General features: G+C 33.2%; 1 pseudogene; it reads right to left on the bottom strand.

Moving 5' to 3' along the window:
• Nucleotides 1-206: 206 nt before the first annotated feature.
• Nucleotides 207-24,040, bottom strand: LOC100916587 (annotated as a pseudogene).
• Nucleotides 24,041-24,344: the final 304 nt, after the last annotated feature.

Raw genomic sequence — 24,344 nt, forward strand, 5'->3', positions numbered from 1 at the left:
CTTAGGCCCAGAGAGATTAATTGGTTTGTCCAAGGTCATACTGGTAAAAAGACTTAGAGTCGAACCTGCTGATTCTAAAGCCAGTCTTGTTTCTGTCACATTATTTCAATTGATAAACATTGATTAACTTCCTTCTCTGGGCCAGGGGGAGTACTAGGCTCATCACCCACATGTGGGACCCTCAGTGACAGCAGACAGAGACATTCTCAATGCTGTGCTCCTGGCGGTTTGCTCTCCAGCCGGGTCTGCACAAGGAGAGGCTGGGGTACGCATTTCAAGAGCTGGCTCAGGATTGTGGAGGGTTCTGAACAAGGATTGTGAGAGAAGGGGTTCCACTGCTGCCAGACCGAGGGACCCAGAACCGTTCTGCTGAGCTCATTGTTGTAGGTCTGTGAGACCTGACCTGGGTACCCATGCTGGGAAACCCTTGCTTCCATTTGGGGCGTCTTAGGAAGATTCCGAGAATCATTTGGCAAGATTAGAACCTGGGCACCAAGATCCCTGGGTTTTGTTTATTTGTTATGTTTTTGTTTTTTAGTTGAACTGCTAAACATTCAAACTCTCTGCAGAAAGCACAACTCTGATAAGCCAGCCACATTGTTCAAATGCCAAAAGTACATTTGCTCAAAAGCCTATTTTATGGAAATCTCTCAAAAGGCAAACACTCCCATGGAGGGCAGAAGAGACAGATACAAGGACATCCTCCTGTCTCTGAAGGACTTTGGAATTGATTGGGAGACTTAGGAGACACCATCTTAGGACTGTTGCCCATCAAGGCTTGCCCACATTAAAGAAGGCAGAATTGCCATCCTTCAACTCCAACTTCTCCTCCAAATGTTCATCTGGACTCTGTGCTTGATCTGTGGTAGACTGTTGCCATCCTTATATTGATCTGATTAGCCACAGTTAGAAACACTGATTCCCACATCATGATGTCATGTTAGTTCTTTTCGAAAACAAAGGACAAGAATTCATTAACTAATTTAGCATAGTTTATTAAAGCACTCTACTTCTTCACTGCACTGTCTTTTTACTTCCCTGACTTCCTGACTTGTAGTTTTTATTCCTACAATTCTTCTGAATCTTAAGTTTGCTACCTAATAAGCATTTCTAGTGAAACTACACTTAAGCCCTCTATACCCCATTCTCTTATAATTTAAGAATTAAAAAAAAATGAAATGTCCTTGTACTAAAGACACTTTCATTATATTAAAGGAATTATATATATATATATTTATACTTACATACACACACACACACACACACGTAATGTCTGGGTTAGCTCTTTGGAAGGAGTCAGGATCAGTCAAAGTCCTTGGTCTTTAGGAGGAGAAGTGAAGGAGGCAGGCAAGCTGCCATAAGACTCATCAAAGATGGATCCTGGACTCTGGAGTCAGGGCCTGGAGTCTTCCCTCCTGAGAGTGCTTCTGGTAGAGCAAGTCTGACCCTCTCCTTCAGCCCTCTAACCCTTCCTTAAGATTACCTCACCACACCACATTCAGCAGGTCCCAATCTTGAGGAGAGCCATCTCATCATCTATCATCTAAATATATGCTTATAGAACCATTATCTCATATTGAGCAGGTATTTAACTTTAAGTACTCTGCTATCTTAGATTCAAGAACACCTTTTCAGAGTTCCAGCCCTCTACATATATAGATAGATAGATAGATAGATAGATAGATAGATGTAGGTAGATATAGATATATAGATATAAGAGAGAAAGATTAAAAAATGTAACAACACTCAAAATAGGGGTCAACTAGGTGGTGTAGCAGTTAGAGCACCAGCCCTGAAGTCTGGAGGACCTGAGTTCAAATCTGTTCTCAGACACTTAACACTTCCTAGCTGTGTGACCCTAGGCAAGTCATTAACCCCAGTTGCCTCAGCAAAAACAAAAAACAAAACAAAACAAACAACAAAAACCTCAAAATAAATGTAGAATATTTGGTCATGTATCAAGAAAGCTATGATGTAAGTATTTGTATCTCAAAAGATAGGAAAAAAAGCAATATAGGAATTTTAAAAGTAATTAGGTGATGGGACAGCTAGGTTCCAAAGTGGATAGAAAACATAGATAGAAAGAAATATGGATAGAAAGTGGGGCTTAAAGATAGAAAAACCTGAGTTCAAATATGGCTTTTTCTTATAGGATCTTTAGCCATTATTTTGAGTGACTATGGTATTTTCACCTCAGTTCAAAAAGCTATCAGTGAAAGTTTGTCCACACTTCAAGAAATTTTGTTTACCAGATAACTAGATAAGGTTACAACCTTCCCTAAGTCACTTAACCCTAATTACCTCAATTTTCTCTTTTGTAAAATGAGCTATAAAAGGAAGTGCTAAAACCACGGCAGTATCTTTGCCAAGAAAACCCCAAATGGAGCCATGACATTGGACTGAACAGCTCCCTTTCATACTCTGTATCTTCTTATAACCTCCTCCTTAACTACTTTTGAAAACAGAAAATATGTATAGACTTAGGATGCTTTACACTGACTACAGATTTATCTTAGTCTACCAGCTTGTAGAGACTAGGTAAAAAGAAATATAAAAATGAAGCTTTAAGGAAACAGAGATAAGCTTTATAACTGATACTTATTCTCCCAGGAAAGGGTGGAGACAGGAAAAGTAGAGCCACAGTCCTTCCTGGCAGACAAGATAGTGACAGTCTTCATCATCCGCTCCAGGGGATGCTGCATTGCTCATCAGCAGTGTACTAATCCTTCAGAAGATCTATTTCTCCTTTATCGCCTTGAAGAAGATCTCTGTCCTCTCCTAATTTGTCATTTCTTTCCTTTCATGAGATTTAGTCCCTTCTCTTTCATCTAAAGATGAAAGAAAAAAAATAATTCTCTGGCTCCCTTGGGCCTTACAGGGATAGATGCTGGTGAATTTATACTCCTGTAGAGAGTATCTCCAATGCGCTGATACTTAGGCAAGGAGATCAATCTAGGCAAATGCTCAGAGGCAGTAAATAGAATATTTCATATAGAGAACAGCAGTGGGCCGGTTTGGCTTGGAGTAGCAGGTATATGAGGGAATTATGTGAGATCCTTGGAGCCAGATTATGAACAATTTGCTGCCAAATCGTTTGCATTTTATCGTGGAAGCATCAGAAAATCAACCGAAGCTTCTAAAATAATGCTTACTATATTGCTTTTCTTGACCTATAGAGGAAGAAGCACCAATCTGCTGGCTGACATTTAAGGAATAATTGAATTTACCTTCCACATTTATCTCAATTCTGTATCTTCAGCGTTCTTCTATTTTCCCTCCAAACCAGGGATTCTTAACCCGAGATCTATGAATTTTCTTAAATATGTGTACCTGTATATACTAATATGTGTATATCTATGTTGATAGTTGTGTTTAAATTAATTTATTTCTTCATATTCTATTTTATCATATACCTTTTCTTAAAAGGGATCCACAAGCTTTCTCAGATTGCCATAGCAGAACCATCACACACACTTACACATGTCCCCCTACACACATACTCATGCATGCTCAAACACACACAAAGTATGAATTTCTGTATTATACTATTAATTTTTTTAGCCAGGATTACTATAGAATACCATCTCTTAATTGTATGGAAGAGTTGCCTTTTTCATTGTAAAGACAATACTCATAAAATGAAATTAGATACTTGAAATGCTAAAAAGACTTTTAAAAAAGACTAACGGGATAGGTAGACTTAGGACGATAATTATTTTGACTTTTTAAATTTTTTTACACAAAAATCATCTAAAGTCTGCAATGAGTTAAAATTTTCTTGTATGAATATTCTTCTATTTGACCTTAGAATTAAATCTCCCAATCTGTTGATCTGTTCCAGTTATTAAGAAGCCCAAAGCAATGTAGTTCCCCTGAATTCCATTAAGTTATCTTGCTCACAGGTCTTAACATGAGCAGGGCACTCTACTTTCCTTGAGATGTTGATATTAGTTTTCTACAAATTATAATTTTAGCTTTATACATATAAAATATATACATGACCTGCTTGCAAAATCCTTTGCAAATCCACAGTTTTCTTATAGGATCTTTAGCCATTATTTTGATTGACAACTATGTTTTCACCTCAGTTCAAAAGGCTCTCAGTGAAATTGTTTGTCTACACTTCAAGAAATTTTGTTTATGCAGAGATGTTATTAACATTTACACTAAAGAAACAGGTTCACCAAAATGCCACAGCTCTTGTATACAATTAAAGGGAAAACAATTTTAAACTGTCAGGCATTTCAAAAAAATCAAATTTTCAGTAAAAAGTAGTTGAAACGAACATTTATTAAAGTGAAAAGAAATCTTATATAATCCACTTGATAGATATAAAATATATTTATTAAAAGAAAAATAACTTCAGCGCTGAATGGAGAAAAAAATGTGACAGACTTGCTAGTAGAAAAGCATTATAAAATCAGGAAGTGGTTGACCCTGGCTCTAGTGAAGAGAGGATTTGCTTCTTCACCTTTTTACTGTTGTTCTTCATGACTGTTTCATTTGTATGCCAATTACAGAACTGAAGTTCACCACAGTTCTGAGACTCTATATAGGTTCAGTGATTTTGGTTGATTAATGGCTTTTTAGGTTTATTGCTTGTTTGTTTTTTCAATCTAGTTTTCTATATAATTTTCATTTACTTAAGATTCCATTTAGGGCTTTAAAAAGGATTCTAGTATCTTCTAGTGAAATTCAAACATGAAAGTTCCTAAAGGTCCCATTCTCAGTTATAAAGATACCAGACTGGAGAATTATCAAGGACAGAAGAATCAGTCAATTCTTTCATCCCTTTGAGGAATTCCCCAAAAGGATGTCTAAAGGCCTGAACCTGTCATATTAGTAAATCTGATAAATATGACATGGTACCTTAGAATTCTTTAAATGTGCATTTCTCTAATCAATAGTGATTTAAAGGATTTTTTATTCTTTATAGGAAAACTGCTTTTTTCATATCCTTTGACCATTTCTTAATTGTAGACTGACTTTTATTTTTATAAATTTGACTTAGTTCTCTATATATTTCAGAAATGAAGCCTTTATCAGAAGCAGTGCCTATAAAGTTGTTTCCCATTTTTCTGCTTTCCTTCTAATCCTGGTTCTAATACTGTATTGATTTTGTTTGTGCAAAAAAGTTTTTTTTTTTAATTTAATGTAGTCAAAATTTTCCATTTGCATTTATACTATTCCCCATCATTTGGTCAAAATCCTTCCCTTTTCCATAGATCTGACAAGTAACTTATTCCTTGCTCTTCTAATTTGCATATGGTATTACCCTTTATGTCTAAATCAAGTACTCCATTTTGAGCTTATCTTGGGATAGGTTGTGAGATGTTGGTTTCTGCCTAGTTCCTGCCATATTATGTCTAATTTTCCCAGTAGTTTTTGTCAATAGTGAGTTTTTATTCAGAAGCTAGAGTTTTTGCTTTTATCAAATACTAGATTAATATAGTCATTTGCAACTGTGTCTTGTGTATTTAACATCTTCCATTGATCTACCACTCTTTCTTAGCAAGTACCAAAGAGCTTTGATAGTTGCTGCTTTATAAAATAGGTTTAGATCTGGTATAGCTAAGCTGCTCTACTTTGCATTTTTTCATTGATTCCCTTGATCTTTTGTTCTTCAAAATGAATTTTATTATTATTTTTCTAGTTCTATAAAAAATTTGGGGATTTGGATATGTTACTGCATGCATACATTAAATTAAGCAGAATTGTCATTTTTATTATATTAGCTCAGCCTACCCATGAGTAATTGATATTTTCCAGTTGTTTAGATATGACTTATGTGTTTGAAAAGTATTTTGTAATTGTCTTCATGTAGTTCCTGAGTTTATCTTGGCAAGCAGACTCCCCGAAATTTTATATTATCTATAATTATTTTAAATGGAATTTCTTTTTATATGTCTTCTTTTTGAGCTACTTTGGTAAATATCAAAATGCTAATGATATATTTGGGTTTATTTAACATTCGACAAGTTTTCTAATGTTTAATTATTTCAAGTAGATTTTTTTTTTAAATAATGCTCCAAGATTCTCTAAGGGTAGCATCATATCATCTTCAAAGAGTGATAGTTTTGTTTCCTCATTACCTATTCTAATAGCTTCAATTTCTTTTTCTTCTCTTATTGCTAATACTAATGTTTCTAGTACAAAATTGAATAATAGTGATGACAGTGTGTATCCTTGTTTTACTTTGATTTTATTGAGGCTTCTATCTTGTCCCCATTAGATTTTAGATATATGCTGTTCATCATTTTAAGGAAAATTCCATTTATTCTTATGCTCACTAATGTCTTTAATAGAAATGGGTACTGTATTTTGTCAAAAGCTTTTTCTGAATCTTTTGAGATAATAACATCTGTTTGTTTTGTTATTGATATGGTTAATCATGCTAATTATTTATCTATTAGTGAGTTAACCCTGCATTTTTGGTATAAATTCTACCTTGTCATAGTATAATAGCCTCATAATAAATTGCTGTAGTCTCTTTGCTAATATTTAATTTAAAATGCTTGTGTTGATATTTATTTAGGAAACTGGTTTACAATTTTCTGTCTCACTTTTGACTCTCCATAGTTTTGAAAGCAGCCCAATATTTTGTGAAGGAATTTGTTAGAGCTTCTTCTTCACCCATAATAAACAGAAGTTTATCTCGGCAACTTACATTTTTGCAAATATTCATCCATTCTATTAAATTGTTAGCTATATTGGCACACAACTGGGCAAAATAGTTTTGGATTATTGCTTTAATTTTCTTTTTATTGGTGGTGGATTAACCCTTTTCATTTTTGATACTGGTAATTTGATTGTCTTCTTTCTTTTTAAAAATTGAATTAATCCAAAGTTTATTTAATTTATATTTTTTAATGAAACCAGTTCTTATTTTTATTTATTAGTTCAATAGTTTTCTTAATTTCCATTTTGTTGATCTCTCCTTTGATAATCAAACGTTTATAATCTGGTATTTAATTGGAGATTTTTAATTCATTCTTTTCTTACTTTTTCTAGTTGTATGCCTGGTTCCTGATCTGCTCTTTGTTACTGAAAACATCCAGAGACATAAAATTTCCCTTTACTACTACTTTGGCTGCCTCCTATAAATTTTGTTTTGTTGTCTCATTATTTCCATTCTCTTTGATGAAAGATTTCTATGATTTATTATTTGACCACTCATTCTTTAAATTTTTTAGTATTCAATTTGTCTGTAGTCTATATTTCCAAGGTCCTCTATCACATGTAATTTTTATTGCATTATGATCTGAAAAGGATGCAGTTAATATTTCTGCCTTTTTGTATTTGATTGTGAAGTTTTATGTCCTAATACATGGTCAGTTGTTGTATAGAGCCATGCACCACTGAGAAAAAGATATATTTCTTTCTATTCCCATTCATTTTTCTCCACAAATCTATCATATTTCACTTTTCTAAAATTCTATTCACCTCCTTAACTTTTTTCTTGTTTATTTTGTCATTAAATTTATCTAATTCTAAAAAGGGAAGGTTAAAATCCCCCACTAATACAGTTTTTTCTATCTCTTCCTATAGCTCACTTAACTTCTCTAAGAATTTATATGATATGAAACTTGCTGCATATATGTTTACTATTGATGTCAATTCATTATTTATAGTACCTTTTAAAATGACATCGTTTCTTTCTTTGTGTCTTTTAATTAGATCTATTTTTGTTCTTGCTTTGTTTAGCATTGGGATTGTCGGCCTAGCTTTTTTTTTTTTTTTTAAACTATAGCATAATATATTTCACTCCAGCCTCTTGCCTTTATCTGTGTTTTCTCTCTGCTTCATATATGTTTCTTGCTTACAACATATTGTAGGATTCTGATTTTTAATCCACTCTGCTATTCACTTTCATTTTATTGGAGAATTCATCCCATTCATATTCACAGTTATACTTTGTAACTATGTATTTCCTTACATTTTATTAGCCCACCTCCACCCCTCCCACCACCTTTTGTAAACTATTCTCTTATTTTTTCCCTGTCCTTCCTCTCTGGTGTTTTGCTTCTTACCCAAATCTGTCCTTTTTTCTGTCAGCTTCATCCTCCCTTTTCTTTTGCTGTTCCTCTTCTACTTTCCTATAACGTAATATAGAAGTCTCTACCCAATTGAGTGTGTGTTTTATTCTGTTTTAGCCAAATCCTATGAGAGTAAGATTCAAACAATGATTAACCTATTCCTTCTTTCTCTTTACTATAATAGGTTTTTTTATGCCTCTTCATGTAATGTGTTTCCTGTTTCCTCTTCTCCCAGTATAATCCTGCCCCCAATTTTATAACATTTTTTCTTCCCTATTTACCTTTTCATTCTTCTTTTGAATCTTGTATTTGAAGATAATTTTTTGTTCAGCTCTGATCTTTTCACCAGGAAAATCTGTCAATCCTCTATTTCTGTGAATGACCATCTTTTCCTTTGAAAGATGATGTTCATTTTTGCTAGGTATTTTCTGCTTGCTTGTAATCCAAGCTTCTCTGCCTTCCATAATACCTTGTCCCAAGCCCTCTGATCCTTTAATGTTGAAGCTGCAACTGATTTTTTTTTTCCTGATTGCTTGCAGTGTGACCTGGTATTTCTGGAATGTGACTACAATTTTCCAGGGAATTTTGATTTTTGGATCACTTTAAGGAGGTGATTGGTAGTTTTTTCAAATATTTGACCATATGGTTTTAGGATATTGGGGCAGTTTCCCTTCAAAATTTCTTGAAAGATGCTTTCCAGACTTTTAAAAAAAAATTTCTTCTTGATCCATTTTCCAGATTCATTGTTTTTCCAATGAGATGTTTTATAGTTTTTTTATTTTATTTTCCTTCTTTTGATTTGGTTTGATTGATTCTTGATATCTCATAGAATAATCAGCTTCCACTTGCCTAATTCTAATTGTCAAGAAAGAATTTTCTTCAGATATCTTTTGCATCTCCTTTTCCATTTGTCCTTTCTTATATTTTTAAGACATTGTTTTCTTCAGTTAATTTTTGTGTTCCTTTTCCAAACTATTGATTCTTTTTTGTAATTCTTTTGTATCATTCTCAGTTCATTTCCCAATTATTCTTCTATTTCTTTTATTTATTTATTTTTATTTTTGGTGAGGCAAGTAGAGTTAACTGGGTCAAACAATTAGTGTCTGAGGCTGAATTTGAACTCACGTTCTCTTGACTTCAAGGTTTTTACTTGATCCTTTCTGAGCTTTTACAAGATGACTTTTTGAGCTTGAGACAATTTATATTCACCTGTGAGGTTTCCCATGTAGGCATTTTGAGACTGTCATTCTCTTCTGAGTTTGTGGTTGCATCTTTCCTGATACAATAGAGCTCTCTATGGTCAGAGAGCTCGCTCTCTCTTTCTTTCCCTCTCTCATTCTGTCTCTGACTCTCCATCTCTTTGTCTCTTTTTTTCTCTGTCTCCCTGTGTATGTCTGTCTCTGTCTCTGTCTCTCTCCTCCCCCTCTCTTTCTTTCTGTTTCTGTCTCTGTCTCTCTTTCTCTGTGTCTATCTCTATCTCTCATTCACTTTCCCCTATTTTTAAGTTGAGCTCTGCACCTGGGGTACAAAGAGCTGGCCATTGGCCCTCTGGGCTGGTGCCTCTGGGGCCAGCAATGCGTCTACTGCACTTGGATGGCTCAGAGTAGTCATGTCTTTTGTGCCCTGGAGTCTGGGCCAGCTTGCTGTTCGGGGGCAGGTGGTCTCACAGCCGGCCTGCTAGGCCAGTGGCCTGCTGACCAAACCCCCAGGGCTTTGAATTCTGTCCTATGCTTTGGCTAACAGCTTCCTGCTGGATTTCCCAGATACCATGTGCATTTATCCAAGAGACAGAGACCTTTACTAAATCCTTCTAAGTTATCTTGGGCTGATAAATTGTTCATTTTCTGTAGATTCTGTCACTCAGAATTTTTTAAGATGCTCACTTTAATGTTGTTTCCGAGGAAAAAGGGGGGAACTCAGGGCACATCCTAGCTTCTCTCTCCCATTTTTCCTTCACTATATATAGTATTATCTTGACCAGGAAGTACCAGACAGCCCAGATTACAGAGTACCAACCAACAACAGAAAATTCAGGATATTTCTGGAATTGTTTGGGGATGGGGGGGTGGGAACTGGGCTTTCTTACTGTCAGAATGACTTTTTGACAGAGAAGGAGATATTTTATTTCATATTAAGTTTTCCTGTCAATACGAATGAATTATCTATTTATCTTTATTATTATGTCTATTAATTAATTAATAAAATATGACTTTTAGGAATTCCTAATAAAAGTTTAAAATATGGAAGAAACTTTGAAATGTAAACGCTAAAGAGAAACATTGATAAATGTCTTTGGACAATGGAGGGGCTAAAGAGTGACAATATTTTTGCATTCTACTAGGGAGAGAAAAAATAGACATTAATTCTGAGGTCTAATATCCTCTGAATCTCTGAGGAAGCTAAGGGTGTGAATTTTGTCTTGTATCAGGTTTTTAGGAGGAAAGAAAAATGAGGGGAAAATGAAATACATTGGAGAAAAAATGGAAGGGATAGGAACTTATTATTTGTATGCAAACTGAAGTTCTGGGTGTGATTGGTTTCCTAAACTATTCTGTATCTTATTCATTCTTTAAGGACAGAACTAAATTACTGACCAGGGTAAAGGAAGATAATATATGCTGCTGCTTTATATCATGTGGTGTATATGTGTGTACTTATTTTTATATTTTTAAAAATCCATTACAGTTATAAAAATGGAGTTTAGAGGTGTGTTTCTGTAACTTACAATCTTGGAACTGGCTATATCCACAATCTCTGCTGTCATGAGAGAAATAACTCCTCTCTGATTTCATGTAATGGGTAATTGCTACCAAATATATATTTACTACAATGCAGAAATTATGGAGATAAAAAAATTAGTTTTTTGTTGTTGTTTGTTTGTTTGTTTATTTTCTTATGCTCAAATTTAGGTTCAGACCTCCAAGGAAACCTGAATCATTATGCAGATTCTGACAAGGCTTTTTGTATGCAAAATGATGGAGAAATGTTTGATTTGCATATTGCAATCTTGTACATACCTCTCAGATCCTAAAAGTTAAAAAGAAGATACCTCCATAATCCCATATTTCCTTTAACATAAAAATTGAATTTAGTTAAACAGTTATAATCTCATAGGTATGTGTATATATATATATATATATATATATACTCAATTTGTTACTAAATCTATATCACAAGCCTTTCAGCAAAGAAGAAACTATCAGAATTTGCACTCTGTTGACCCACAATTCGAAAACCAAACAAGGATCACTGTCAATTGAAAAAGAGGTATTAGTTTTAAGAATTTTTATGGAAAAATTTTATACAAATAAGTCAATACAATATAATTTTTTATACATAGTGGCAAAGTTTGTTTCCTTAGAATATATAATGTACATATATATTCTAAGGAAACAAACTTCATCAAACAAATTTTATAGATGAACTAAGTCAAACGTTAGATTAATGTATATTTAGGGCATACATCATAGACTGATCGAGGACTAAGAGAATTTACATGTTGCCAAGTAGTCAGGGGCATTTGTGATTTTTCTCCTGATTTTTGATCCCAAAAATATTTAGGATTCTGAAGTAAATTTTCACAACCCATGGGACAGGTTTTACTCCAATTAATAATAGGACATGTTAATTTGCAATTAATAAAAGATTACAGAAAGAATTCTGTTATTTTCCCTTGCCTTCCCATATCCCTTTCAGTCCCGCTTTTTATCCTGGCAAAGCTTTGGTGATATCTCTTTCATTAGATCTTCCTTGATTCCCTTATTAATGCTTTTATATATATATATATATATATATATATATATATATATATATATATATTCAAATAATCCTGTATTGACTTATTTGTGTACTTATCCTGCAAAAATTCTTAAACTTGATACCTCATTTTGACATGGCAGTGATCCTTGGATCTTAAAGTATGGGTTAGAGTCTGGTGCAATTTCCTATAGTTTCTCCTTTGCTAAAAGGTCTGCAATATTAGTTCTATTAACCAATTGGATGTGCTTTCTGAGGAACGATTTTTAAAAAAATGAAGAAATGTTCATCATCAATAGGGTGACCATTGGTCATGGATTTTTTATTATTATTATTATTATTTTTTACCAAAACAACCTATTAAATTAAAAAGAAGCAAGCAAACAAAAAATAGCACATTATCTATTATCCAGATTATGTTTTATTACTCTATAGGAATCTTCTTAAATTTGTCTGACAGTAAGTATACCTGGGACTCAGAATTTAAAAGGATGAGAAGAGAATATTGGATTGTTTTCTGGAAATTGCAAAACTCTTAAACCTAAAACTATCTCAGAATTATCTCAGAAGCAAAGATTCATGATTTTAATACATGTATTTTGCTGATGGTATCTTATGGCTCTTTGAAGAATTGAAATTTCATCCCTTTGAAAAGGCAGTGAAGAAGTAGATACATGGGCACTGGCTGTAGAATACAATAATAATAATAATAATAATAATAATAATAATAATAATAAAAGATCTTTGAAGAACTAAAGAATCCCATCAGGAAAATATATAATTGTAAAAGAAAATAGGATAATCTCATGATAAAAGATAGTTTGAATACTCCATCATTTTCCTTGCATTACCAGAAAACCAGGAGACCACTCCACAGTGCATTGACACAATATGTTGGGTAATTCTTAATTTAGGAATTCCCAGAGGGCATGGATGAAAAAAAGCATTGAATAGATAAGCATGTAAGAATTGTATTCTGAGTGACTGAATATATTAATGAAATAATAGAGTTGTTTGAGCTTTTGATTATACATAGTCCATCTCTTCTGTAGAATTTAAGAAGTTAAGATTAAGATATAAGGGGAAAGAAATGTTTCCATTTTGTCATTGTATTCCAATATCTAATATAGTACCTTGCACATGGTTTGTGTTGAGTAGAGAGTGTTTTGTCATTTATACAACTATCATAAGTGATTATTTTCAGCAGATTCAGAATATTTAAATGAATTTACTATATTTGCACCTGTTTCAAACCTAAATAAATTAACTACTTTGGGGCAAAAATATTCAGTTAATATGAAGGTGTTTAGAGCTAGATATGATTTTAAAGATCAACTATTCTAATGCTTTAAGTATATGCACAGAGAAACTGAGGATGAGAAATCACAAGATCTAATCACTAATATTTTAACTCCAAATTCCACAATCTTCTCTTTGTACCAAACTGCCTTACCACAAGTACATTATAAGTGTTTATTGCCATAAGTGCATTATAACAACAATTGCTGTTGTTGTTGTTACTTAAAGCTGTCATAAAATGTGTGAAGGATTATTCCATATTTTTTTTAAAGTTATTTTATATCACAAGAGTCAGCACTTTTCTTAAGTTTGTCATCACTTATGCTTGTTTGCCTCAGTTTTCTCATCTGTAAAATGAACTGGAGAAAAAAATGGCAAACCACTCTAGTATGTTTTTTTTAATTCATTTATTTATTTTAATATTCATTGCTTTATGAATCATGTTGGGAGAAAAAAATAAGAACAAAAGTGAAAAAAATAAAACAAAAAAGAAGTGGGCATAGCATGTGTTGATTTATATTTAATCTCCATAGTTCTTTTTCTGGATGCAGATGGCATTTTCTATCCAAAGTTTGTTGGGACTGTTGGATCACTGAACCACTGAGAAGAACCAAGTCTTTCATAGTTGATTATCACACATTTTTGTTGTTATTGTATACAATGTATTCCTGGTTCTGCTTGTTTAGCTCAGCATCAGTTGATATAAATCTTTCTAGGCCTTTTTATTTTTTTTTTTAATTTAATAGCCTTTTATTTACAGGATATATACATGGGTAACTTTACAGGATTAACAATTGCCAAACCTCTTGTTCCAATTTTTCACCTCTTACCCCCCCCCCACCCCCCCTAGATGCAGGATGAAGTAAATTTAAATATATTAAAATATAACAGATACACAATAAGTATACATAAAAACATTATTTTGCTTACAAAAAAATCAACTCTGCATTATTGTAAATTGCTTGTGAAGGAAATAAAAATGCATGTGTGCATAAATATAGGATTGGGAATTCAATGTAATGGTTTTTAGTCATCTCCAAGTTTTTTTCTGGGTAGCTAGTTGAGTTCATTCTGCTCCATTAGAAAATATTTTTGATCTTGTTGCTGAGGATGGCCCTGATCCATCAGAACTGGTCATCATCTAAAATTGTTGTTGAAGTATATAATGATCCCTGGTCCTGCCATTTCACTCAACATTCAGTAAGTCTCTCCAGGCCTTTCTGAAATCATCCTGTTGGTCATTTCTTACAGAAAGTAATATTCCATAATTTTCATATACCAAATTTATTCACCATTCTCCAACTGTGGACTTTCAGTTTCCAGTTTCTAGCCACTACAAAAGGGGCTGCCACAAACATTCGTGCACAATAAGGTCCCTTTCCCTTCTTTATAATCTCTTTGCGATATAATCCCAGTAGTAAACTGTGGATCAAAGGTATCAAGTTTGATAACTTTTTTGAGCATAGTTCCAAACTACTCCAAAATGGTTGGATTCTTCACAACCCACCAACAATGAATCAATGTCCCAGTTTTCCCATCCCCCAACAATCATCATTATTTTTCCCTGTCATCTTAGCCAATCTGACAGGGTTGTGTGTATCTTAGGTTGTCTTAATTTTTTCTCTGATTAATTGATTTGGAGCATTTTTCTATGACTAGAAATAGTTTCAGTTCCTTCATCTGAGTTGTCTGTTCATTCCGACCATTTTCAATTGGAGAATGGCTTGATTTTTTTATAAATTAGGTTAATTTCTATATATTTTAAATGAGGCCTTTATCAGAACCTTTGACTGTAAAAAATATTTTCCCAGTTTATTGCTTCCCTTCTAATTTGTCTGCATTAGTTTTTTTTGCAAAAACTTTTCAGTTTGGTATAATTAAATTTTTCTATTTTGTGATCAGTTGATCTCTGTTCTCTTTTTAAAAGATCTTCCCCTTCCACAGGTCTGAAAGGAAACTATCCTATGTTCCTCTAATTTTTAAATAATTTATTCTTTGCCAGGTCCTTGAATCCATTTTTAACCTTATCTTGTTGTCGGCTTAAGTATGGTCAATGCCTAGTTTCTCCATAATGTTTAATTTTAAATTTTTTTTAAAGTAAGTTCTTATCCCAAAAGCTGGGATCTTTGGATTTTCAAAGACTAGGTTCATTTTGTTGTTTTTATCCCTTGCAATCATTCCACTGATCAACTAACTTTTTTAAAATACCAAATGTTTTTGCGCGTTAAAATTTTTGCTTTTTTCCTATTTGGTTTTTTTCATTTTTTAAACTTTTTTTGTTTTCCGAATTTTTTTTTTTTTTAGGTTTTGTTTTTGGGGGTTATTGGATTTAAATGATTAGTTTGGTAATTGTTTTTTTATTTTTGGCTTCCAAAGGGGCATTTTTTTTCAATTGGTTGATGGGAAATTTTGGTGGTTTTTTTGCCTAAAGCGTTTTTTCGATGATTTTATTTTTATTATGTGCGGTTTTTTTTAACCGATGTTGGATTTTATTGGTGTTTGAATGCTGATGATTTGGGGTTTTTTTAAATAACTTTGTGTTGTGGTTATTTTTCTTTTGGAATTTGGGGTTTTTATAATATGTACGGAAGGGTGTTTTCTCTTTTTTTTTATTTTTTTTTCCTTTATTGGGTTGTTTCCCCAATTTAAATGTGTGATATTTTTTGTTTTCCCGGTTTTTTGGGGGGTTGTTTTTCCTTCTTGTCTTCTGATGGTTTAAAATAGTGTTGATTATTTTGGAAATTTTTTTTTTCTAATTTTTAAAGGGAATGGATTTGGATTTTAAATGTTTTTTTTTGAGATGACTTGGTTTTGTTTTTTTTATGGCCATTATTTGATAGTTTTTTATTGAAACCCTGCTTTTTAAATTTTGATTGTGTTTATTTGGAGATGATTTTTGTAGTTTTTTGCAATATTTTTTAAGTTTATCTTTTTTGGGGAGATTGGTTTTTTTTTTCTGTTTTCCCTTGGTTTTTATGTAGATGTTTGTTGGGGAAGGGGCCCTTTTTTTTTTCAAATTTTATATGTTGGGGAAATTGTTTTAAAAAGGGTAAAATTCCATTTCCATTGCCCGGGATTTTTTTTTTTGGGAGTTGTTTAATTGTGTTTTTTTTTTTGAAATGGGATTTCAAAGGTTTTTTTCTGAATTGGAGTTGTATTTTGGGGTGTTCCTTTTTCTTAGGTTATAAATTTATTTAAATTCTTAAATTTTTTCTCTTTTTCTTCTTTTGGAAAGTTTTTTTTCTTTTTTAAGACTACTTTTTTTTTTCCCTCCTTTTTTTAATGTTTCCAAAGGTTTTTTTTTGGTTTTTATGAAAACCATTTTTTAATTTTAATGTTTTTTTCTTTTTTTTAATTTCTTTTTTTTTAATTTCAATTAGTATTTATTGGGGTTTTTAATTTGGTTTTTTTAGTTTTTTTTAGGGCCCAATTCTTAATTTTTTTTCTTGTTTTTTCAAGTTTGGATATAAAGTTTCTTATTCCCGCTTTGGTATCCCCTTTTGGTATGATGTTTCATCTTGTTTATTTGGTAAAATTTTAATGTATTTAATTTGTGTTCCTTTAATTTTTTTGATTGTTTTAGTTTCAATTTTTTTGGCTTTCCCAACTTTTTGTTGAATGTGTTTTTTGACTTTGAAAAGGCTTTTCTTTTCTGTTTTTATTTTTTGGAGTTTTTGTCCTAAAATTTGGTTTTTGTAGGTTCCATGAATGTGAGAAAAAGTATTTCCCTTTTTTTCTTTTCTAAAGACCCATACCTATTTTTTCTATTTTTTATTTTTAATTTTTTCTTTTTTTTTGTGGTTTGGTTGTTTTCTGAGGTGCAAGGTTGAGATTCCATTTAATTTTTTGTTTTTTTCTTGCAACTTTTAACTTTCCTTTAAAGTTGATCCAACCACGGTGTATATAATATTATTTTTTTTGTTTAGCTTTTAGAGGATGTAGTTATTTTTTTTTTAATTAGATGTTTTTCTTTTTTTGTGATTTGGAAGGATGGCATTTTTGATTCATGAAGATAAAGTTTGTGTTTTTACTTTATTATTTCCCCCTTTTGTGTTTTTGTAAAAAATAGAGGGTTTGTTTTGATATTTTTGTTTTTTTTGGGGGGTTATCCTTAATTAGGTTAAATTATAAATTGTTTTTGCCATTAAAAAGATTGTGTTTCTTTTTTCCCTCCCCAATTTTTTTTAAATTTTATGTATTTTTTAAGATATTATTTTTATAACCCTTTTTGAGTTTTTTTTCCCTTTTATTTTTTTTTTCCCTTTTCCCTTGTTTTTAAAGGGGAGGAATTTTTTAAAAAAATGTCAATTTTTTTTTTTAGAACTTGATGAGGTAAGATTCCCTTTTCCCCTTTTTGATAGAAAGTTTTTGTTTTGGGGAGTGGTTTTTTTTTTTCCTTTCCCTTTTTGCTCATTTTTCCATATTATTTTTTTTTTTAATAATTTTTATAATTATTTTTTTTATATCCCCAGAAATAAATTTAAAAATTATTTTTTTTTTGATTTTGAGTTTTGGTTGGAGATCTTTTTTGTTTAGTTCTGGTTTTTTTTGAAAAAAAATTTCTTTGTTTTAAATTCCTTTTCTTTGGAAGAAAATGTTTGCTAGTGTTTTTTTTGCTGATTGTTTTGTGTTTGGAAATTTATTGGTTTTTTTTAATGTAGAGGGGGTTTGGGTATTTTTTGTGGTATTTAAATGGTTTTTTGGTGTTGTAAAATTTTTTTTTCCCATTTTGAAATTTTTTTTTTGGGGTTTTTTTTTTGGGTTTTTTCAGAAGGTTTGATGAATTTTTAATCCTATTTTTTTGATTTTTAATTGGGAGTTTTTTGATGATTTTTAAAATAGTATTGGCTTTTTTTTATGTTTTGAAATCAATAATTCAGATTATTCTCCTGATTTTTTGCTGTGTTTAAGTAAAAACGTGTTTTCAGTTTTCTTTTTGTTTTTCTTGATATTTTGGTTTTTGAATTTGTTTAATTTGTTGTTTAATTTTTAAAAATTTTTTTTTTTTAGTTTTTCTTTTTCTGTATATGTCAATTGGTTTTTGAATGTATTGTTTTGGTTGTGGTTTTTTTTTCACTAATTTTTTTTTTTAGTGAATTATTTTTTTTCTTCACAGATCCTACTTTCTTAGTGTTTTTGTTTTTCAACAGGATCCTCTTTTTTGGTTTTTGTTTTTCCCTTCCCAAATTTTTTAGTGAATTTTTTTTTTTTCAATTTTTTTAGGGGTTATTTTTTTTGGCTTTTTCCATTTCCCCATTTATTTCTTTTTTTTGGTTTTAATGGTTCTTCTTGGGAAGTATTATGGGAGGACAGTCTGATGATTTTTTTGCTGTTTAGGTCTCTTCAGGTTTGTGACCTGTTTTTTCTGCATAGAAGCTGTTGGTTTTTTTTTCTTTTTATTCATGTTTAAAGCCTTTAGGGTGGTCTCCTAGGCTGGGGGTTCCAGCTTCCTCTGCAGAGCAGGGAAAGATGTAAACCGATTTCCGGCTCGAGGTTTGGGGGTGCTGGGAGTTTTCCTTCCCCCAACAGGAATTGGATTTAGCACTGGCCAAGCTATCAAACTGCTTAGTAGGGCTGGTGGATTATCGATTGCCCTTGGCTAGAGATAAGGGGTGAAAGTGTCACTGCCCCGGGGCCAAGCCTCCTGTGGGACTGTGGTATTGCAGCTGACGCAGACCCGACCGCGACCACGACCGCAGACCGCCCAACCTCTGCCCATCGTCTCTGCCTGATGCAAATGGCCCTGGAAAACCATGCCTCCAAGCTGAGCTCCCCTGTGCAGATTGGAGGCTAACCCCTCGTCCCCTGCCGTGCAGGATCACAACTCCCCGGAAAAGCCCGAACCGGGTTGGGGCTGCGCTTGTTTTAGTTTTGCCTTCACCCTCGGTTGAGACCTCCTCGGAACCTAATTTCTCTCCCCGTCTGCGCCGATCTCCCCCGTCCCCGGAAGCAACCTTTTTTGGCGAGACTTTGGATTTTCTTCGGCCGGTGGTTGTTCTACTTTTATCTTTACGAATTGAGAGTCAAGACTATTTTTGAGGCTCGATATAATATTGATAAAGAGGGTAAGAGAAGAGCTTAGAAAGTCGCGTGTGTCTTCTCCGCCATCTTGGCTCCGCCCCTCCAGGCCTTTTAAAAATCAGCTTGTTCATCTTTTTTTATTAGAACAACAATATTCCATTATCTTCATATACCACAACTTGTGCAGTCATTCCCCAATTGATGGACATCTGCTCATTTTCCAATTCTTTGCCACCACAAAAAGAGCTGCTGCAAATATTTTTGCACATGTGGGTTTTTTTTCCCCCTCCTTTATGATTTCCTTGGGATACAGACCAAGTAGGGGTACTACTGTGTCAAAGAGTATGCACAGTTTTAGAGTTCTTTGGGCATAATTCCAAATTGCTATCCAGAATGGTTGGATCATTTCACAACTTCACCAACAATGAATCAGTGTCCCCATTTTCCCACATCCTCTCCTACATTTATCATTATCTTTCCTGTCATCTTTGCCAATCTCAGAGGTGGTACTTCAGAGGTATTTTAATGTGCATTTCTCTAATCAATAGTGATTTAGAGGATTTTTTCATGTGACTGTAGATGGCTTTTATTTCATCATCTAAAAATTGTCTGTTTATACCTTTTGACCATTTATCAATTGGGGAATGACTTGTATTTTTATAAATTTGATACGTTCTTTATATATATATATATATATATATATATATATATATATATATATATATTTAAAACAAGACCTTTCTCAGAAACACTGGCTGTAAAGATTTTTCCCCAGGTTTGTACTTCCCTTTTAATCTTGTTTCTATTGGTTTTGTTTGTGTAAAAACTTTTTTATCTGATATAATCAAAATTTTCCATTTCTCCTTTCATACTGTACTCTAGTTCTTTTGCCGTAAATTCCTCTCTTCTCCAAAGATTTGATAGGTAAATTTTTCCTTGCACTCCTAATTTATTCATGGTATCATCCTTTATGCCCATTCATGTACCCATATTGATCTTATTTTGGTATGAAGTGTGAGATAGAGGTCCATGCTGAGTTTCTGACATATTATTTTCCAGTTCCCGAGCAATTTTTTTCAAATAGTGAATTGTCATTCCAGAAACTGGAGTTTGGGAGTTTAACAAATACTAGACGATAGTCCTTGATTATTGGGTTGTGTATATCTGATCTATTACACTGCTCCACCGCTCTCTTTCTTAGCCAATATCAAATGTTTTTGATGACTGCTGTTTTATAATTTAGTTTTTGGTTTGTTTCTGCTAAGCCACCATCCTTTGTATTTTTTTTTTTTATTAATTCCCTTGATCTTCTTGACCTTTTGTTCTTCCAGATGAATTTTGTTATTATTTTTTTGAGTTCCATAAAGTAATTTTTTGGCAGTTTGATTGATATGGCACTGAACAAGTAGATCAATTTGGGCAGGATTGTCATTAGATTAGCTTGACCTACCTATGAGTAAATGATATTTTTCCAATTGTGTAGATCTCATTCTACTTGTGTGAGAAGTATTTTGTAATTGTGTTCATATAGTTCTTTGCTTTGTCTTGGCGGGTAGACACAAAAATATTTTATTTTGCCTGTAGTAATTTTAAATGGAATTTTTCTTTCTATCTCTTGCTGATGGGCTTTGTCAGTAATATATAAAATGCTAAGGATTTTGTGGCTTTATTTTATATCCTGCAAATTTGTTAAAGATGTTGATTGTTTCCAGTAGGTTTTTAGATGGTTTTCTAGGATTTTCTAAGTATATCATCATATCATCTGCAAAGAATGATGGTTTTATTTCCTCCTTACCTATTCTAATTCTCTTTTTCTTTTCTTATTGCTAAAGCTAACATTTCTAGTACAATGTTCAATAATAACCACTCCAATATATTTGCCAAAAAAAAAAAAAAAAACCCAAATGAGTCATGCAGAATTAGACATGACTAAGCAACAACAATCTGTCACTTGTCATATGCCTGTATACCAAACCATCAGCCTACCTAAGATGAGAGGAATTCTTCACCAAGTAAACTCTTTGAGATGAAGTCCTAAATTGTATAAGCATTGTGAACTAGATTAATAAAGAATATACTGACACTGAAAATTCATAGATCCTTGAAAGATTATAGCAATACTTCAGCATCGTTAAGTCGTAAAGGTAAATGGACAATATCATTCTAAAATATATTCTGTATTCCTTCAGAGGTCTATATTAACCAAAATCTGTCTCATTTTATTGTTTCAACCAATTTTTCTGAATAAGGCCATAAGAAAAAAAGTGGAGTGAGAAGTTAGAGCTTTAAAAGTGGCATGGGGAAAATTGGGCTTTGCACCAGGGTATGAATATTTGGTTGTATGGCAGGGGAAGAAAGTTCTCCATTCCATATTTTCAATACTTTTATTACCTGGTATTCTTTCACTAGCTCCCAACAACCTCACTACAATGTAACACCATTAGAGGGATCACCTCTTCCTTTACTCTTCATCAGATCAAGGCTTGTAGTCAGACTGTTTTCTACATCATACCCCTATGTACATATAACCAATTTTTAAGAAACTTATCCCACATCAACATTTTCTATGTAATCCTCTCTATTGAAGCTTGTTTTTCATTAAATTACTGGCCTAGCAGTTGCCCCGCTGTATTAAGTGTCTTTAAAACAGTTTTATTTCTTGTTGGAAACTAAGATTTGTTGAAGGGCTAAAGACAGTAGATTTTCCCTTAAGAGTCATAGCCTCAAAGAAGACTAGGGATCATCCATCTGTTCAGTCTACAAGTGTCAAACTCCAAGTAGGCAAAACCTGGGCCAGGGTTGAAATGTTTATAAACGAGAAAAAGGCAAAAGAAAATAGGAAACTGCTGACAAATTATAAAAAAGACAATTAAATCCCATACAAAAACCTTTCTACTTTCACCTTCCCACTTCTTATTGTAGACCGCTCAATTCCAGAAAAAAAAAAAAAAAAAAAAAAAAAACTAATTCAGTTAAAGATTTTTAGGGTTTTCTAAAGTTCACTGTGACACAGAAATTGAGGGATTTTATGTGAAATTGAAGAAAGGAAAAATGAAAGGGAAAAAAATTAAGGGGATTATTACAATATAAAAACATTTTAATGAAAATATAATTTAGGCTAATTGGTTGGTATTCCAGGTTCACTGTGACTGTATAGGGTATAAGAATAATGATAATAATGACAGGCAATATTTATATATAATTTACTATGTGCTAAGCACTTTACAATTATTATCTTAGGTGAGACTCAAACCTGGGGAGGAAGATTCTATTGTTATCTCTATTTTGTAGATGAAGAAATTGAGGCAAATTGCAAGTGATGTGCTCATGTTGACACAACTAGTTAGCGTCTGAGGTTGGCTTTGAATTTAGGTGTTCTTTCACTCCAGGATCCATGTACTATCTACCACACAACCTACCAATGACAGCAGTAAAGGAAATGCTACTGCAATAGAAAGAATAGAAAGAACCATATCGGAAGGTCATTTAAAAAGGATTTTAGGTGATTGCTTCAAAATGGTGTTTGGAAACTACTGAGGTTCTGAAATTTGAGGTATAAATTACCTGGATTACAGAAAGGAGCCAATTTATCACAAGGAAAGCTGCTTTGGGAGAGAAATAGAATGTTGCTATAGGAGTGACAAGAATCCTTGACTGGAGACGTGTTCTTCCATTTTCACCAAGGACAAAGCAAGAAGAAATGAACAAAAACTGCACATTTTGGTTAAAGAATAACTTGCTGAAATTGTGTTTTTAAGTAATGAAAAAGGTTAGCCAGGAAGATTACAGAATCCCTTTCCCTAGGGGCTCTTTAAAAAATAGAAGAGATTCACATCTATCCAATTTAGGAGTAATTCTGTCTAAGGAGCAAGGGTTTTACTAAATAACTAACCTCTCAAAGTCCTTTATCTCCTCCTCCCTTTTATTTTAATGGAATCAAGAGCTAAAATGCCCCATTTTGACTTACAATATGTTGGTACACTGACCTAGATGCTGAAACTTCATATCTATGCAGACTAATCTATTTTACCTAGATGGGAACAGAAATTGAATTGCAAAACATGCTAATGAGATCAAAGATCTCAGTATATCTATCATGTGCAAGTCCCAAGAGGGTCAAAATCCCAGAGGGGAGGAGGGAGGAGGAAGGGAAAGAGAATGAATATGGTAAGCTCTACTCTGAGTTTGTTTTTCACTTATCAATTTTATCTTTGGGGGCTTGATTCTATCTTTGAGAGACTCAACTTAAACATATTTTTAGTGAGAGAAAGAGAGAGAGTGAGTGTGTGTGTATTTATATGACAACACATATGTTTGATGAGAAAAATGCTTTAATTGGAAATAGAACATTTTGTGTGGATAAATATTAGTGATAGAAACACATTTAAAGAGAATGGAGGAATATTGTTAGCTAGAGAAAAGCTGTTTCCTTACAATGACATGACATGAGCTCCTTTCAATTATAAAAATTATCTTGGGTATAGCATTGAGAATTGAGTAATATTGTAACCTATGCAAATGAACAAGTACTGCCACCACCCTGCCATCAAATATAGAGTTAAACATTCCCATCAGGGCAGTAAAACAAAAGCCAATAGCAAACATAGATTTCATTCGAACCATTGACAGATCCCTGTTGTTATTCTTCAGTTTTTCCTCCTGCCTCTCTATTTTCTTCTTTTGCTGGCGGCCAGCTGATTCTGTTATTGTTTCCTTCTTCTTTTCCAATTTTTTGCTCTGCTTTTCCACTTCAGCTTTTAATCTCTTATACTTGTCCGTCCTGTAAACCAGCACCCAAGTAATACCCTCGGCCAGCAGCGCCGTGCACACGGAGATGAAAACGATGAGAAGGGTGTCCGCGAACATGGTGCTCATCCTGCGCCGCGGCTCCCGCTCTCCAAGCCCCCCCGAGGGGGCAGGGAAACACCTGCGGCGGCTCAGGAAAGGGGGGCAGATGGAGCGAGAGCTTCAGGTGACGGCGACCACCCGCGCCACTAAGCCGACACCCCTACTCTCATGATCTAACTATAAAGAGAGTAGTCAGAACTCCTTTTCAGTCCACTCAGCAGAATGAATTGTACGCAATCATTCTAGCTCTTACTTATTATCCAGGAGACATAAATATAATATCTGATTCGGCCTATTCAGTAGGTGTGGTACAAAGAATTGCCACAGCCCAAATAAAATTTGCAGCCTCTAATATATATCAGCTCTTTAAGAAACTTCAAGAGC

This window comes from Sarcophilus harrisii, chromosome 6, assembly GCF_902635505.1.
Source record: "Sarcophilus harrisii chromosome 6, mSarHar1.11, whole genome shotgun sequence".
NCBI lineage: Eukaryota > Metazoa > Chordata > Mammalia > Dasyuromorphia > Dasyuridae > Sarcophilus > Sarcophilus harrisii.